At 41.2% G+C, this 18,629-nt stretch overlaps 1 long non-coding RNA gene across 1 annotated transcript in view; it reads right to left on the reverse strand.

The window, feature by feature from the left end:
• The window catches only part of LOC122891941, a 67,108-nt gene extending 50,022 nt beyond the window's left edge, over positions 1-17,086 (reverse strand). Inside the window, exons 1-2 of the long non-coding RNA XR_006381342.1 lie at positions 16,994-17,086; positions 2,523-2,617 (exon numbers count right to left, since the gene is read on the reverse strand). This is a non-coding gene — a long non-coding RNA (uncharacterized LOC122891941). The remainder of the gene's footprint in view (positions 1-2,522; positions 2,618-16,993) is intronic.
• Between the last annotated feature and the right edge of the window lie 1,543 nt (positions 17,087-18,629).

The following is an 18,629-nucleotide window of genomic DNA, read 5'->3' on the forward strand; positions in this document are numbered from 1 at the left end:
AAGCCCGGAAATATTTTTAGTCCTGCATCTAGCAGAGTCCCTTGGGGGCTTCATTTGTCCTTCAACACATTCTTCCTAACACCTGCTTTTACTAAAAACCAACAGCCCAACACCAGAGCTCTGTGAGTCAGAAGCAGAGTAAAACTAGACCCACAGGTACTCAGCTGTCACCCAGTTAACAAGCAATAGCCACACTAAGTGTGACCCATCAATGCCCCATAGCCATAAGGGTGGGCCACGGGGAAGCTGAACCACGCGGATGGGTGGCACATGTAACCCCACATTCTCCTCCCCTCTTGTTCCTCTCTCTGGTCCCTACCTCCACCTTACCCAGGCAGCTGCCAAATGCACCCCCCAAAAAAAATCCTCGTGCCACCCTCCACCCAAACGATTTCCACGTTATTTCAAGTGAGACCTCGGGACCAACACATATTTCTTCCCTGTTCTTTTTTTTTTTTTAAGGCAAAGAATAGCAAAACAGAATTTAGAAAACTCAAGTGATGTGGAGAAGAATGAAATCTAAATACCTTTTGGATTTAACCTTGTCTCATGTAGTTAATCTCTTTGAGTGCAAATCTATGTCTACACAAAGCAACTATCCCTTTAAATCCCAAACAACATCAACATGGTTCTATTTCTCTCTCAAATGCTTAGAAACTAGACTTGCTCATTACAGCTTATGGATACACAAGACACAATCACAGCCCACACAAAAACCTGCACAAAATATTCACAGCATTGTTCACAATAGCCCAAACTGGAAACATCTCAAACGTCCATCAAATGATGAATGAATAAACAAAAGTGGTATAACCACACAACGGAATATTATTTGGCAATGAAAAGAAGTGAGGACTGACACATGCTGTGACATGGACAAACTTTGAAAACATCGTGTGAAATGGAAAAAGCCAGACACAGAAGATCACAGGTGGTGAGGCGCTATCTCCATAACGCCCAGTATAGGAAGTCTACAGGGATGGGATGTGGATGAGCCACTGTGGGGGTGGCGGGGGGGGGGTGCTGTGGGAAATAGGCAGAGAGAAGGTGGACAAATATGCAGGGGTGCAGTTTCTTTTGGGGTAAGGAAAGTGTTCTAAAATTGACTCTGGTGATGGACATGCAACTCTGTGAATATATTAAAGGCCATTCAATCACACATTTTAAATGGATGAACCACACGGTATGAGAATTACAGCCTAATAAAGCTGTTATTTAAAAAAAAAAGGACAAGGAAAAAATATCTCACAGTCATAACTTAGTGACTGTTGCTTGTGTAAGTGACTGGTTGTGTAAATCTATCAGTTTGAAACATCCACAGTGAATGTGTCCTTGAGGCTATTTGTCCTGAGTGGCCGGAAATGAAATGTCTCAAAGTTGTGCTCAGGAAGGTACCCCCCCTGGGGAAAAGGACAGCTTGTCTTTTGCTGACCACAATTTTAACTGTAGCATTTTAAAATGTTCAGCTATTGGCAGGAACTTAAGAATGACCTGGTTGATCAAATAGCTCATTGTAATGAGACTTAAGATTTAGGTTGCACCAGTCATGAGAGCTAAGCTGAGACAGAGTCCTGCTTGGGGCGCTCAGGGGTGTCAGTGTGTGGACCCTCAGATGGCTTGCCCAACCTCCTGGGCACAGAAGACTCTTCACACTTTTTCAAACTCCACCAGTTTATGGAGGATACAGATCCTCCAGATGAACCACAAAGCTACCTTGCATCAGGTGGTACATAGAATAAAACACCTAAGGGTTTGCATAAGGCAAAGAGCAACAAAGGCAAATTTTACTAGTGAGCCAACAATTCAGATTAAAAGAAATCATGAAGAAAAATAGGATTATGTGAAGTTGATGGTAAATTTAGAGAGGGAGGTTATTTAGGGATTATAATTTGTTTTCCATTAGTTTTACTTTGTTCCTTTTTCAGGTCTACAAGAACAAATACGGTTCATTTTCTACCCATAGGCGGCCAACCTCATTTTCTGGTAAGAGGCAAGAGTTCTAGAGACCTTAGGCTGCTACCCTGGGTTTGCTACATCTGAGTTCTGTACATAATTTAACCTCTGAGCCTTGGCTCCATTTGTAACAAAGGAGTAATACCCCTAATTTGGCCAGGTTTTTGTGGGGACTGAATGAGGTGGAAACTGCACAGCACAGAGCCGGACACACAGAGGCTTGGTGCAAAGTTGGTATGGGGGAGGAGGAAGGACAGGGTTCATCAAGCTCCCTACAGATAAAGACCAGGACACTAAAGGAAGATGTCATGGAGTCACTGTCAGGCAGGGCCCTACAGGGGTTGCAAGTAAGGACAAAACATCATTGAAGGAAGCAGGTGCTGAAAATCAGGGAGGGTCTTTCCTAGACTTCTCATGACAAGGCCAAAAAGTGGTTGGTGCATTGCCCTTAGCTTTACGGACAGAAAGCACCCTTTTCCCCAAATACGCAACTTAGAATTATTGTCTGCTCAGGGAAAATAGGGTCGAAATAATCCTCCCACATAAACAATCCTCCCACAAATGCTCACATTGCAGATGGCAGCTGGGAGTCCATTTTCTTCTTTCTCTGCGGTCCAGCCTGGGGACTGCTTGCAGGGCAGAGAAGTCCAGGGCGTGCTGCCACCTGCAGGCAAAACAAGGAAAAGGACAAAGTTATGGAGCAGAACACTCATCTTAAGCGCCAGGCAACTGGAATAGCTGGGTCCATCCAAGTGCGAGAGCCAGGTGAACCCGCTCAGCTGTGTGTTTGTGGCTCTACCACAGTGTTGCGCCAGACACAGTCAGTAAACATTCTAGATTATCAAGGATTTGAGCATCACGTCCTTGATAGTCTTAACAGCAATAACAAGCAAACTCACGCAGGGTTTACCATGGGCCGGACACCACTCTCAATGATTCACATTTATTAACTCATTTAATCTTCACAAAAAAATTGAATATTTTATTTATTTTTTAAAAGATTTTATTATTTATTTGACACAAAGAGAGAGATCACAAGCAGGCTGAGCAGCAGGTAAAGAGAGAGGAAGAAGCAGACTCCCTGCTAAGCAGAGAGCCCGATATGGGGCTCCATTCAGGACCCTGAGATCATGACCTGAGCCAAAGGCAGAAGCTTAACCTACTGAGCCACCAAGGCGCCCCCAAAATTGAACATTTTAAAGGTCTTTGCTGATTTGCCTAATTACTGAGTTAGCATGAATAATTAAAATGAAGAACTTGATAATAGCCAGTTTCAAAGAGGGTTCTGATATGAAATCTCTGTGAGAAGTTCAGAGCACCCTGGATATAAGGCATCCCCCATTTTTCAAGCCCCTGTTATGGACCAGACACGCACCCAAAAGACAAAGTCCTTGCTCTTGTGGGCTTCCATTCTGGTAAAGGTAGAGGACAAGAGAAGAGGCAATAAATGCTGTGCAGAAGCAGCAGCAGCATGGAGGGGACAGGCAGTGATGACCATGCTATTAATATTCATTCACTTGTTCATTTATTCCCACGTACTCACTAACCATCTACCATAAGCCAGATACCATGCTGGGATGCAACAGTGGGCAAAGACCAGACATGGTCCCAGCCTGTGTGGGGTACTTACTCACATAGGAGAAGTATATATGAATCAAATAATCACTTAAATAAATGCCAAGGTATAACAACCCAGGTAAGTGTGACAGCAGAATGACACAGGCCACTACAAGAGCATCCTAGGGAGGTGTGACCTTGTCTGGAGCCTCGCAAAGGTCTGGAATGGAGTGTGGGGAAGAGAAACATCCTTAGTAAAAAGCATACCACGCACAAAGGCTGGATCATAGACAGCAAGCCAGAGGCCAAGGAGAGAGGGAGGAGGTAGAGGAGGTGAAGAAGGGGTGTGAGCAGCCTTTGCATGGTACCCCCCAGGCCCAAGAAGCCCTCATCCTCTGAGGATTGGAGCACCACATTAGACTTTTAGGCAGAGGAATAATGTGGTTGGATATGTGTGTGTTTCTAAAAGGCTACACTGTGTGGTAGGCTGAATAATGGCCCTGCCAAAGACACTGATGTCTGGATCGCTAGAAGTTGTATGTTCCCTAACATGGCTAAAGGCATGTTGCAGAATGGGATTATATTATGGATCTTGAGATGGGAAGATAATCCTTCATCCTCCAGGTGGGCTCAGTGTAATCACAAGATGGAGACAGATGAGATTTGACTACAGAAGAAGAGCAGCAGAGCAGGGTGGCATGAGAAAGACTTGTTGGTGTTAAAGATGGAGGAAGGGGCCATGAGCCAAGGAATCCAGGAAGCCTCAAGCAGCTGGAAGAGGCAATGAAATGAGTTTCCTCCAGAGCCTCTAGTAGGAACACAGCTTGTTAAAACTTTGATTTTAGGACTTTGACCTGCAGAACTGTAAAATAATTATTTTTTAAAAGATTTTATTTATTTATTTGACACAGAGAGAGAGTGTGTGTTCATGAGCGTAAGTGTTGGGGAGAAGGGCACAGGGAGAGGGAAAAGCAGACTACCCAGATGAGCAGGGAGCCTGACAGAGGGCTCAATCCCAGGACCCTAAGGTCATGATCTGAGCTGAAGGCAGATGTTTAACCAACTGAGCCATCCAGGCGTCCCTGTAAAAAAATAAATTTGTATTGTTTCAAGCCACTAGTTTTGTGTAATTTGTTACAGCAGCAATAGGAGACTAACACACATTGGCTTCTGCGAAAAAAATAGGCAAGAGGTAAAGGGAGATAGGTACCAGTCAGAGGTTACTGACAAGAGAAGTGACAGCCTGAATCACTGCAGTGGTAGCAATGGGGGTCGAGAGGAGTTGAAGGACCCCAGGGCAGGGCAGTTGGAGGTGGGGGATGTTGGCCAGTCAAAGGTCTTGCTACAACCTGGCAGATATTACTGGATTGCCACAACAGGCTTCTGTTAGGTTCAGGACCTGGCTAGTTGGCCCTGGGCAGAGCCCAGCATCCTTGTAAAAGAAGGAAGCTGTCTTTGAGAGAGATAGCACTTAGTCACTCAACAGGGACCTGCCAACCCCATTCCCACAAAGGAATCCAGGGGGTTCCAGGAACAAGCTCTAAGAAGCAACATCCTAGGAATTTCTAGAAGGCAAAGGTAGCAATTGTTTCTGCCAAGGATTAGGCCTTGCAGTGGACATCTTTTTTTTCTTCCTAACAGAGATTTTGTAATCTTGGAAAGATGGCATCCAAATTTAAATATATGCACCTCCAACCCAGATGATGTGGAACCATGATTATATCTGACATATAGAAATTTCATGGCAAAATGGTGCAGGAAACACACACACACACACACACAATTTAAATATATAACATATATTATATACTGGGAGTATAAACTTTATATATTGAAATTAGAAAAAAATATATATTTGTATATATAGATATAAATAAAGCAAATGGGGTAAAATGTTAATAGGTGAATCCAGGTAAAGATTCTTTTTACTTTTATTTTTTAACTATTCTTTTTACTATTGGATATTCTTTTAATCATTTTTATTTTGGTCCCTTTTCTGGAAGTTTGAAATTATTTCCAAATAAAAATTTAAGAAGCAAAAACAAAACAAAACAAAACATGGCCAGTAAAATAATGCAGAAATTACAGGATGAGAACAAATGAGAAACTAGGAGACCCCCTTTCAGCATCTACTCTACTCTTCTTTAATGATCCAAACCCACTGAAAAAAGTGGGATCCTGATGTGAGCCTGCCTGATAGGACTGTTGAGAAGAAAAGGCAATTAAAATGATTCCAAACAATTTTGTATATATTCCTCTGATTTACTCTGGAAGTATAAATATACACCCACAAAGACCAAGTATCTTGGAGTGTACTGAGGGGTCACAAGGAAGTCCTGAGAGCACTATCTTCCTTTGGTTCTGCAGCAGGCTACAGGGACATAATTGGTTTCCAGGAACATGTAAGGACTCAGGAGTGCCTGCAGATGGCGAAATGCCAAGTAGTCCTGTTAGAGTGGGAACAGCTTAATTAAAAAATCGATATGTGTAAAAATATATATATATACATAGATATTGATATATGTATACATTGTTTTTCTTGTAACAAAGTGATAGATATTTATAAAAGGAAAACACAAAAATCTGTAGTCCCAACCACCCGGACATAACTTATTTGGAATTATTTTTTTCTATTCCTTTTCCCAATAATTTTAGTGTATACACACACACACACACATAAAACAAATGCATACAATAATGAATACTGTTTTTCTGAAAATAAATAAATTGGAAAAAAAACCAAATGCATACAGAGTCTTACATTTAATATATATATAGTTTCTTTTTAACAATAATGGGATACTGTATATATTTTTCTTTTGCAACCAGTTTTGTTTTACCTAAGAGTATGTAATTTTTCCATGTCATTAAATATACTTTTTAATATCTAACAGTATCATATCATAGGATGATATCAAATTCATTTTTTTAAAGACTTTATTTATTTATTTGACAGAGAGAGATCACAAGTAGACAGAGAGGCAGGCAGAGAGAGAGGGAGAAGCAGGCTCCCCACTGAGCAGGGAGCCCAATGTGGGACTCAATCCCAGGACCCTGGGGATCATGACCTGAACTGAAGGCAGAGGCTTTAACCCACTGAGCCACCCAGGTGCCTCTCAAATTTATTTAAACAATGCCTTATTGTTGGACACCCAAGTGTTTCAAACTTTCCGATAGCAGAAGTCTCACTGAGAGGAACATTTTTATATTTAAGCACCCCCCCATTTAAAATCTGTATCTGGGGGCACCTGGGTGGCTCAGTGGGTTAAAGCCTCTGCCTTGGGCTCAGGTCATGATCCCAGGGTCCTGGGATCGAGCCCCACATCGGGTTCTCTGCTCCGTGGAGAGCCTGCTTCCTCCTCTCTCTCTGCCTGCCTCTCTGCCTACTTGTGATCTCTCTCTGTCAAATAAATAAATAAAATGTTAAAAAAATATAAAAATAAAATCGGTATCTGAAGCTCTGGTCATTCTTAGGATCATGCTCCTCACATTTCAGTTATCCAAACACCACAACTATTTCAGCATAATTAAATATTAACTGCCCTATACTAAGCCTTTCTCTTTAAATCAATTCATTTCTGCCCTCAAATAAATGAGTCCTAAGAGAAAACTTTATTTACTATTATAAATGGAAAACCAGCATCTTATGTCCTAAAGAAAGGCAATCATAAAGACAAATACAATGGAAAACAAAACAACATTGTGGAAATGGAATTAAGATATGGCTATTCCTTTGCTCATTCTTTTATATTGAAAAGGAGACTGGAAAGGTATAAAGAGGTGTTAAAGACATACTAGCACCAAACTGAAAGCTTTCTCCTTCTCTTGATCAGAAGACTGAAAAGGAATTGACAGAAATGACTTTCCCACTATGTGAATTGGGGTTAGACCACCTAGAATTACCCTGCATCACCTGAAATCACCTTGCATAGGAAACATGTCTTTTTTAAGATTTTATTTATTTATTTGAGAGAGAGAGCGTGAGCATGAGTGGGTGGAGGGGGCAGCGTTAGGGGGAGAGGGAGAAGCAGACTCCCCACTGAGCAGGAAGCCCAACTCGGGGCTCAATCCCAGGACCCTGGGATCACCACTGGAGCTGAATGCAGACGTTTAACCCACTAAACCACCCACGCACCTGGAGACATGTCTTAAGATATAGTCCTGGAAGTAGAATTATTGAGATAAAAGTGTATGGACACTTTAAAAAGTTGTTGATAGGGAGGCCTGGCTGGCTCAGTCAGAAGACCCTCAGATTCTTGATCTTGGGGTTGTGATTTTGAGCCCCATGTTGGGTGTACACATTACTTAAAAATAAAATTTTTTAGGGCACCTGGGTGGCTCAGTTGATTAAGCAATGTGCCCTTGGTTTTGGCTCAGGTCATGCTCTCAGGGTCCTGGGACTGAGCTGTGTGTCTGGATCTGTGCTCAGTGGGAAATCTGCTTGACGATTTCTCTCCCTCTCTCTCTGTCCCTCCTCCCATTCAAGGGTACTCACACACTCTCTCTAATAAGTAAATCTTAAAAAGAAACATTTTTTTTTAAATAAGATCTTTTAGGGGTGCCTGGGTGGCTCAGTGGGTTAAGGCTCAGCCTTCAGCTGAGGTCATGATCCCAGGGTCCTGGGATGGAGGGATGGAGCCCTGCATCGAACTCTCTGCTCAGTAGGGAGCCTGCTTCCCCCTCTCCCTCTGCCTGCCTCTCTGCCTACTTTGTGATTTCTCTCTGTCAAATAAATACATTTAAAAAATATTTTTAAAAATGAGATCTTTTTAAAAGATAAATTAAAGAAAGTTTAAAAAAAAAGCTTTTGATAAACACCATCCAAGTTAGTTTTACCATAGTTTCCCTGTGACAGTGCCCATTTTACTTTACCCTCAAATAGCTAAGTATTATAAAGTATTATAAAATGTTAAGCTCTTTAGCATAAGATATTCAGCAGCTGAATTTTCAAAGAGATTTTTATATTTCTCTAGACAGTCTCTGACCCTGGGGCAGGGCCATTACATGAGCCTTCAGTTAGTGGTAAGTTTACACAAACTGATATTGCTCTTGATTTAACCAAGCTAAAGTAAACTCAGTAAAACACGAGGAAGTGACTAGCATTTGCAAATACTTCAGAATGTTTTTGTGCCAGCAAAGGTCAAATGAGGATCAGAATAGCATGGATTCCAAAGTAGACTTGTGAGAAATAAGGAAGCCAGGGAAGCATTACTCATGACACACCAATCACTATAAATATTCAGGAAGTCAATGAAAACTCTAAAAGAAGCATATGTGTGAGCCTTCCTATCCTGATGTGGTAGGCAATTACACAAATAGGTTACAGATTAATGCAATTGTTAAAAAAAGATTTCTAAAGTAGAAAAAGAAAAGTGTATTTTGAAGCACGAAGAATTAGTAATAACAGGAAGTTTCCAGATTGTAATTCCTGGGCAGACACTTATGTGAGTATGTGCCTATGAGGGAAAAGTGGGAGAGAAGAGAATTAAAAACATACTAAAAAGTTTCTTGGGACACCTGGGTGGCTCGGTCAGTTAAGTGTCTGCCTTCAGCTCAGGTCATGATCCTGGGGTCCTGGGACTGAGTCTCACATCAGGCTCCCTGCTCAATGGGGAGTCTGCTTCTCCTTCTTCCTCTGTCCGTCCTCCTACTTGTGCTCGCTTTCTTGTGCTCTCTCTCAAAAGAAAGAAATAAAATCTTAAACAAAAAAAGGTTCTTATATTTGGAAGGATGTTAGAGATTCTGATTAATTTTTGGTACTTATAGGAAAACATAAATTTATCTGCGCTTAAGAAATTAAAGAGGGCTCCTTGTAAGATACAGAATTCCATGTCACCAAATAAAAAGAAGGAAGGAAGGAATGGAGATAGACACTTTGATTAATACAGAAGAAATCATAAGGAAAAAAGAAAAGGAAGAACTCATGATCAATATTTGGCAAAACAAGGTGGCAGAAATAAGGCCACACTAATTAGTGATCAAAATAAATATGAATCAATTAAATTCCACTATTAAAAAACCAAGACTTTCAACCTATTTGCCCATCAGTGGAAAAGAGATAAATAAATTATGATACGCCATTTTAATGGATGTGCGTGTTGTGTACACCAGAAAAATAGACCCACGACTTACATAGTTTTTAGAAGAGTTGTAGACAAATGTATAAGCAGAGAAAAGCATCCAGAAAAACACCAATTTGGTAAGAGTGGTTGCTTATAGTGAGATTATAAAAGACAGGAATGGGCTTTCCTATCTCACTTTACTAGTGTCTACATTGTTTGAAACTTTTACAACTAGCGTGTAACCAAAGAAACAAGAAGAAATGAAATAATAAATATAAGGGCAGAATCACTGAAATAAAAGATATAGAGCATAATAAATAAAGGTGATTAACAAAACCCAAAGAATTTGAGTTTTTTAAATTTTAATTTATTTTAAAGTTAAGTTTATATTATTTCATTTTAAGTTTTTAAATTCCAGTACAGTTAACAAACACTGTTATATTAGTTTCAGGTATAAAATATAGTGATCCAAAAATTCTATACATCATTACTCGGTGCTCATCACAATCAAAGTATTTCTTTAAACATAGGGAGACTAAACAAGAAAAATTGACAGAAGATGTAAAAGACTAAAGAAAAAAAAGAGGAAATGATAAATATAGCCAACATTTAAAAACTTATAAAAGAATAATATAAAATCTTAATAATTTTATTCTATTATTCTATATTAGTCTATATAACTATACTATAGAATATTATATAATAGTATATATTATATACTATATAATATATATATACATACTATATACTATATATATATAATAGTATATATTATATAATATTCTATTTTATGTAATATTCTACATTATTCTGTATAACTATAAATAACTATATGACAACACATTTTGAAGACACACAATACATTTTGAAATCAATAAATTTCTGGAAAATTTGCCAAAATTACCACCAAATGTCACAAAAATGATAGCAAACATGAATAGCCATTTAAGAAACTGAAGTAATTTAAAACACTTCTTCCCCACAAAGTCTCAAGTCCAGAAGGTTTTACAAGAGCATTCCACTAACTTCCAAGGAACAGATAATTTTTACTTAAATGCATTACTTTAGAAAATAAAAAAAAAGAGGAAACATTGCCCAACCTAAAGTTACTATAATTTTGAAATTTGGAATATGGACTGTCCAAAAAAAGAAAAATACAGGCCAGTTAAACTTATAAACATGAATGCCAAACACCTAAATAAAATAATACCTAATCAAATCTAGAAAAGTATTAAGAGTATGTCATGATAAAGTAACAGAAAATGATTCAAAGTCAGCAAACCTCTCAAGGTAATTCACTACATTAATGGATTATAGAAGAAGTTACTATTGATGACCACCTCTCTGCTGTCCTTTTCCTCCTGTGAATGCCATTAAACTTCGCACCCACCATGGGGTTGGGTGTCTACCTTCTGCTCAGGTCATGATCCCAAAGTCCAGGGATCAAGCCCGAATTGGGCTCCCTGCTCAGTGGGGAGTCTACTTCTCCCTCTTCCTCTGCTCCTTTCCCCCACTCATGCTCTCTCTCTCAATTACTCTGTTTCTCAAATAAATAAATAAAATTTTTTTAAAAAAGAAAAAAACCTACAAAACTTCCAGTCACCTTACAATAGGTGGGATAATGTGACTAGTCCTTGCCAATGGAATATGAGTAGCAGTGATCTGTGTCATCTCTGGCCATCATGGAGGACCCGATAAAGGACCTAGGTCGAAGGAGATGGGGAAGCAATTGGCAAGAAAGGCCTGGGTTCCTGAACAACTAAGTAAAGGAGAGTCCACTATCTCACCAACAACCCTGGATTGTGTCATGAGTGATAAATAAATAGCATTCCTAGTGTAAGCCAGTGAAATGTTGGGACTGTTACAACAGCTAGGATGATATACCCTAATAATACATGGAAAATTGGGCTGGAGAAATAGATAATCATCTCACCAGGTATGGAGAGGGCATTTGACAAAGTTCAATACTAATTCATGTTAAAAACAAAAACAAAAATAAAAAATCACAAGACCTAGGTCTTAAAGAAGTAGAATTAAGAGACCAAGCCCCTGTCTTCCCCACCACTGTCTTTTTTTCAAAGCTTGATTATAATTGGTTTAGCCACATGTGATAAACTTTGTTATACAATTCTTTCATTAGGAAGTATTATACGAATTTTATCTATGTTTCTTGGTATCTCAGATCCTAAGGAAAAGGATTTCCTTTCCTTAACAAAGACTATCATCTACAAACCTATAGGTAACATCACACTTAAAAGAAAACTGTATTCTCTTTAAGGAATGGAACAAGACAAGGATACAGCTAGTCCCACCACCATGTAATACAATTATAGAAAAAGTAGCCACTATAAGAAATAATAAAAAGTAAAACAAAGTATAAAATTGGAAGGAAAGAGAAACCTCAGTGTTTGCAACTGGTATAATTATTTCGTATAGAACTCTCAAGAAAATCCACAGAAAAACCATTAGAATTAATATGAGTTCAGAAAGGTAGTTAGAAGTGAAATCAATCTAAAAACAACTGATTGCGTTTCTCCACACTAACAGTAACCAATCAGAGAGAAAGAGAGAGAGGGGATATGTAACAGTGTAACCAGCAACAATGTGACAAAATAAGAAACCACTTATATTAGTAATATTATTGAAGCTAGGAATTATCTTAATAAAAAATGCAAGAGACCTGTGCAGAAAATTTGAAAAACTCTATTAAAGTACATCTAAGAGAAAATATGAATAAATGGAGAGAAGAAACCATATTCATGGGTGAGATGACTTGACAATAAAAGGTTTAATTTCTTCCCAGATCAACCAATGATTTCAATTAATTTCCAATCAAAACTTCAGAAAGACTACTGTGAACTTTACAAATTTTAAAATGTTTATGAAAGAACAAGCTATGAAAAGATAAGAAACAGTTTTTAAAAAAGGTAGAAATTAAGACATATTACAAAGCCATAATAAAACCAAAATCTAATTGGATTAAAGATGTAAAAGTAGAAGAAGAAACGATAAAATTAGTAGGAGAAAATATAGAAAAAATTAACAATCTTCAGGTAGGTAAGAATTTCTTAAATGAGATGTAAATAGCATAAGCTAAAAGGAGAAAAATGATAGCTACGACTCCCAAATTTTAAAGATTTATGTTTTTTAAAAAAGTAGACCATAGATTTAGTGTAAACTATAAAGCTCTTAGATGAAAACATAAGAATGACTCTTCATAACCTTGAGTTAGGCAAGGATTTGTTAGACATGACACCAAAAACACAGAAGGTAAGACAGAAGATTGACCAGCTGGACATCAACAAAACTGAAAATTGTTTTGCCTCAAAGAACACCAACAAGAAAGTGAAAAGACAAGTCACAGAAAAGGAGAAACTATTTGCAACTCATATATATGATAAAAGGACTGTATCAAGAACATATAAAGAACCATTACAATTTAATAATAAAAGAAAAATAACAATTTTTAAAATAGTTCTGAATAGACATTTCTTTAGAGAAGAGGCACGAATGGCTAATAAGTGCATGAAAATACATTCGACATCATTAACCATCAGGGAAGTGCAAATTAAAACCACCATGTACTACAACTTCGTACCCACTAGAATAGGACAGCTCTAACCCAAATGAGGGACAAGTGGTAATGAGGACTTGAAGAAAATGGAACCATCACGCATTGCCAGTAAGACCAGAAAATGTCACAGCTGCTTTGGAAAAAAGTTTGGGTGTTCCTCAAAAGTTTAAACGTTGGGATACCATATGATCCAGTCATTCCACTTCTAGGTATATATCCCAGAGAAATGAAAATATATGTTCACACAAAAATTGTACATGAATGTTCACAGAAGCATTATTCACAGGAGCCCCAAAGTAGAAACAACCTAAATGTGCATCAACTGATGAACAGATAAACGAAATGCAGTATACCCACATGATTGAATATTATCGGGCATTAACAGGGAACAAACTACTGATATATGCTATAATGTAGATAAACCTACAAAACACTATGCTAAATGAAAGAAGCCAGGCACAACAAACACATACTGAATCATCCCATTTGTATGAGATGTCCAGAAGCAGGCAAATGCCGACAGGAAGTAGCTTAGTGCTTGCTTGGGGCTGGGGAGGGGCATATTGAAGGAAAAGTGGAGAGTGACTGCTGACAGAGTAAAAAAAAAAAAAAAATCTAAAATTAGATTACAGTGACAGTTATACACTCTGTAAATAGACTACAAACCACTGAATTGTATAATTTTAAAACAAGTGAATTTTATGGTATATAAATTTTGTTTTTTTATTTACTTTTATTATATTTATTGAATTTAGTTATATTTACTTACTTTAATAATAAAGTTATTAGTAATAATAAAAAGGAGACCATAAATGAAGTTAACAGACGGGTAACAAGATTAGGGGAAGACTGAAAACATCCACATCTGACAGAGAACTACCATTTTAACTTATCAGGATGCCAATAAGGAACAAAATGCAAACCCTATAGAGAAAAATATCAGAAATCTGAAAGAAAAGAGGGGCAGATTAGATGGATAGATGGGTAAGCAGTTTACCAATGGCAAAACAATATGACAAAATGCTCAGTTAAAACAGAAATGGATACTGCTTTAACCTACCAGTTAAGATCGAAATTTGTAAGTGAGCTAAGAGTAAGTGCCAGCAGATGTTGGAAAAGGGACCCTTGAAGCACTCCTAGTGGGAGGAAACTGATGAAGCCATTCTGCAGCACAAAGTAGCAGTTTTAATCAAAGACATCCCACAAATATTCTAGAACCGGCAATCTCATATCTGTCTCAAAAAAAAAAATTCTTGCACAAGACACAGGGAGACACCATAAAGATGTTTGGTGCAGCATTGTTCATGCAAGCAAGGAGTCACAGGCCACCTCACGTCTATTCCCAGGAGGCTGAGTAAGTGCTTGCGATGTATACTTTTCATATGAAATTCTGTAACAACCAGGAGGAATGAATCAGATTTACATATAGCAATACGGTTTGACTCAAAAACATAATGTAGGGGGGAAAAGAAATAGTAAGAGATTTATACATGAAAGCATTTTTTAAAGATTTTATTTGTTTATTTGAGAGAGAGTGTGAGAGAGCACGAGTGGGATTAGGGCCAGAGGTAGAGAGAGAGAAGCAGACTCCCCGCTGAGCAGGGAGCCCAACTAGGGCCTTGATCCCAGACCTGAGCAGCAGACCCTTAACTGACTGAGCTACTCAGGTGTCGCTATTTTTATTTTTATTTTTTTAAGATTTTATTTATTTTGAGAGAGAGAGCATGAGCAAGGGGAGTGGCAGGCAGAGGGAGAGGGAGAAGCAGACTTCCCACTGAGTACGGAGACTCCAACCAAGGACCCTGAGATCATGACCTAAGCCAAAGTCGGACATTTAACTGACCCTTAACTGACTGAGCCACCCAGGCACCTCTAGCCTAAAAATATTTATTTAGGTAAGTGCAACAAAAGCAAAACATGACATAGGTTTCAAAGATGACACATATTATAAGAAAATATAATGAAAGGGAGTTTAAAAGAACAAACAAATACACCCGCAGGGCTGTCTGTTCCTGTGTGCTCGGGGAGGAGGGTACTGACAGAGAACTGGAGTATAAAGGGAGGAAATAACAAAGTAAAGTACACGAGAGACTCTAGATAGAGCAAGGATTAGTGTGTCATGAACTAAGGTGCATGAGCAATTAAATTTGGTAGGCCTTAGATACTTAGGAAAGCACACAAAATCCCACGCATTACTTTTTAGTGAAAAATATAAGAAGGTCCATCACATGCTGGTGGCTAACTCAATGGATCACAAAGCTATGGAGAAAAGAAGGTAGGAGGAAAGACAGGGGCTTGCTCGGTCTTCTGCTGAGTAATTCCGTTTTCTGGAACATGGAAGCAAGAACACAGGGTGGTAGAAATGCCGGGCATAGTATCTCCAGCACACCACCTCTTACCCCTGCAGACGAAGCTAGGGGAGCAAAAGGAGAGAACCATCCACAACGGTTCAAATTTACTTAACAGGAGGAAGAGAAAAGAGGACATCAGGGAATTCAGCAGAAAGGATAGCTCATTGAATCAAGACTCCGATTTTCTGGCTCACGATAAAGTCATTTTCTAAAAGCAATGAATACTCAACATAGCCCTGAAGCAGGACAGAGGAGGGATTCCATGTTTTAAAAATTAAGATCTTGGGCGCCTGGGTGGCTCAGTGGGTTAAAAATTAAGATCTTATGTCATCGTTTGTCAAATTCAAATGGCTATTTTCAAAGTTAAGATCATTGGAGTTGTGCTTCAGTAATGGGCTGTATGATCAGATCCATGTGATTAGGCTGAATTCATTTTTATTGAGACAAAAGTTGACTGAAAGGGGGTTCTTGGTATTGGCTACAGTGTCATCACTCAAATAGAAGTCAAGTGCCTGCAAATTTAGGCCCTTTACTTTCAACACTTAGTGCCTTCTACCCTGTATGCTCATCTCACACGACTGGCCACGTGGACAACTCGTATGTGTAGAAACATAGATATAGTACATGTAGGGGTAGGGGTAGAGGTAGAGGTAGAGATAGAATTTTTTTTTTTTTCCTTGCCAGGGGTTGTTTCCACAGCCTTGAGGTGGAGCGCAGTTCTCCATACCACGATGAAGTTAGTGTATATGTGATGAACGGCAAAGACCAGAGCACTTCTCTTTCACCCTTCTGCTGACAGATGCAGCTGACAGGAAGTTTCCTGGTCTGGGAAGGACTAGGTCCCTGAGAGGTCCCATCCCTGACCATTTTCGCCAGCCCGGAAGGGGGGCTGGTGTTGGAATCTCTGCGGAGTAAAGGCCCTGTCTTCTCATGGGCGGGGCCTGGGGGAAGGGGCGACATCCTGGACTAGCTGATGTCCATGCCCATGGCCAAGAGTGGCGAGCTGCAAGCTTGCCAGCTCAGCGAACCTTTGGAAGGCACCCCAGGGGCACCCAAGTGCACCCTATCTGTAAAATGCAGAAAGGCAAACTACACGAGGAGTGGAGCCAAATGGGGAAGGAAGCGGAGTCTGAACGGTAAGCAGGGGCAAATGATGAGTTCCTCCCTGCTGAGCTCAGGGGAGGCACTCTGCTCGGCATTTTACTCCCACTTGGATTGTTACTGAAAGCCAGCGGAGGTAAGGGACCGGTGGCGTTGTCCAAAAAGGAAACGTGTGATGGGAACCGTTCACGGCCTGCCGTGCCGCTGTGCGACCTCGGCCCCAGGCTGCCAGACCCTTGGCACGCTAGTCTGCGCTCCCCCAGCCTGGGCGCCCGCAGCCCCGCGGCATGAGCCCACCCGCCCGGCCCGTCCAGCGTCACAGCTCCTCCTGGCGTCTCGCCCGCCTGGTCCGCAAGGCGGAGCCCGCGAGGCGGCCGCCGAGGGGCCGCGCTTACCTAGTCTGGTGCGGGCCGCGGCTCCAGCTCGCGGGCTCCACGCCGACTGCGGCCGCTCTCCGTGCCCCTCGCTCCGACAAGCTGCTGCGCTAGTCCGGGCCACTGCCACGGTCACTTTCATTTTCCTCAACGACGGCGGCAGGAAAGCGAAAGCGAAAACGGCTTAGAGGCGGGCCTCGGCCGAGCGCGGTGAAACGCCGAGCGCGGGCTGGTAGCCAGAGGCGGGGGCTCGGGCCTCAGGCCTGCACGCGGGCGGCAGGCCGGACGGAGCCCCATGCCTCCGAGGGGCCGCAAGCGGGCCCGATGCGCACGCCTCGGCGGGCCGGTGCCGGGCAGGAAGGCGGGCAGCCCGGCAGCAAGGGGAGAGGCCCCGCCGCGCGCCTTCGTTCGGCCCCGCGGCCCTCCGCGCCTCGCTCGGCCCTTGAGGGCCGCTTCCCCTGCCGCCCCTCAGTCAGCGCCTGCTTGGGCCTGGGGGCTGACGGCCGCGCTTCGTGGGTTTCTGCCCTCAGGAGACGGGTCTGGCCTGGGCGGCCGGGAGCGAGTCTCTGAGGGATCCTGGGTTGGGACGCTGAGCCACCTCGGGCAGGTTCCGTTCTCAGACCCTCAGGGCTCGGCCGGTCCCCCAGGCCCAGGCATGCGCACTGGACCCTCTACCGAGCTGGCGGTGCCCTGGCTTCGAACAGCCTGGTTGTGACCACGAGGTGCCAGGCTCTTCATCTTGGGTCCAAGGAGATATAGAAGTCAAGGGTACCCGTGAAATGGGGGACTCGTCATTTTTGATAGGAAAAACTGAACAGCATGCCTAGGATTTGGACTCCCTGCTCTAACTGGTGCCCATCAGGTTTGGTGGCCTGTTGTTTATTGGCTGTGTGATTTGGGGTGGAATCCCTTAGCCTTAGTTTCTTTCCTGGTGGGACGAGGATGGTAACCATACTTACCTCAAGGTTGTAGGAATTCAATGAAACGGTATAAGGGAGAAAACAGTTGGCATTTTCTGCTAGGCTGTCGGTGGGTTCTTTGAGGGCAACAACTGAGTCACTGTTTTTCTGGATGCCTATAGACATTCTCTAATGTCAGCAGATAAAATTGAAGATCTCCATGACAATAAAATCGTTTTCAGAGTTTAGACTGTGTTATCTTGACTCCGAAGGACTGAAGAGGCCCTGTAGTCTTTTTGGAAGGCACCTCACACCTCACCTGAAAATTATCCTCTATAATTATGCCACTGGATCGACCAGTTCTGTTAGAGTGCTGCTACAACTGAAGTTTGAGAAAACTCCCTACAGCTCTTCCCAGCATCAGTCACTGAGATCTGAAAATACTTTTGTAAGTAAGTGTTTCCACTTGGAAAACATTGATAAGACTCCGTACTCCAAGCCAAATTTACAATGTGTGTGTTTGTTCATTTTTGTCATGGAACAGTCTAATAACTGGAACAGAGAAACAAAATTAACTGTCTAATCTGGCAGAGTCACTTTGGTTTGCCTGTTTGAAATTCAGGCATGTTCCCTGCATGATGGAAGCCTTGATCTGTGACTGGTGTTGTGGCTTTCTAAATATAATTGCAGTATTTCCCTCAAGAGCATGTGGGGAAGTGGGGCAGGCCAAATGGTGACCTTAGAAAAACAAGAGCCTG

This window comes from Neovison vison, chromosome 1 (assembly GCF_020171115.1).
Source record: "Neovison vison isolate M4711 chromosome 1, ASM_NN_V1, whole genome shotgun sequence".
NCBI classification, from domain to species: domain Eukaryota; kingdom Metazoa; phylum Chordata; class Mammalia; order Carnivora; family Mustelidae; genus Neogale; species Neogale vison.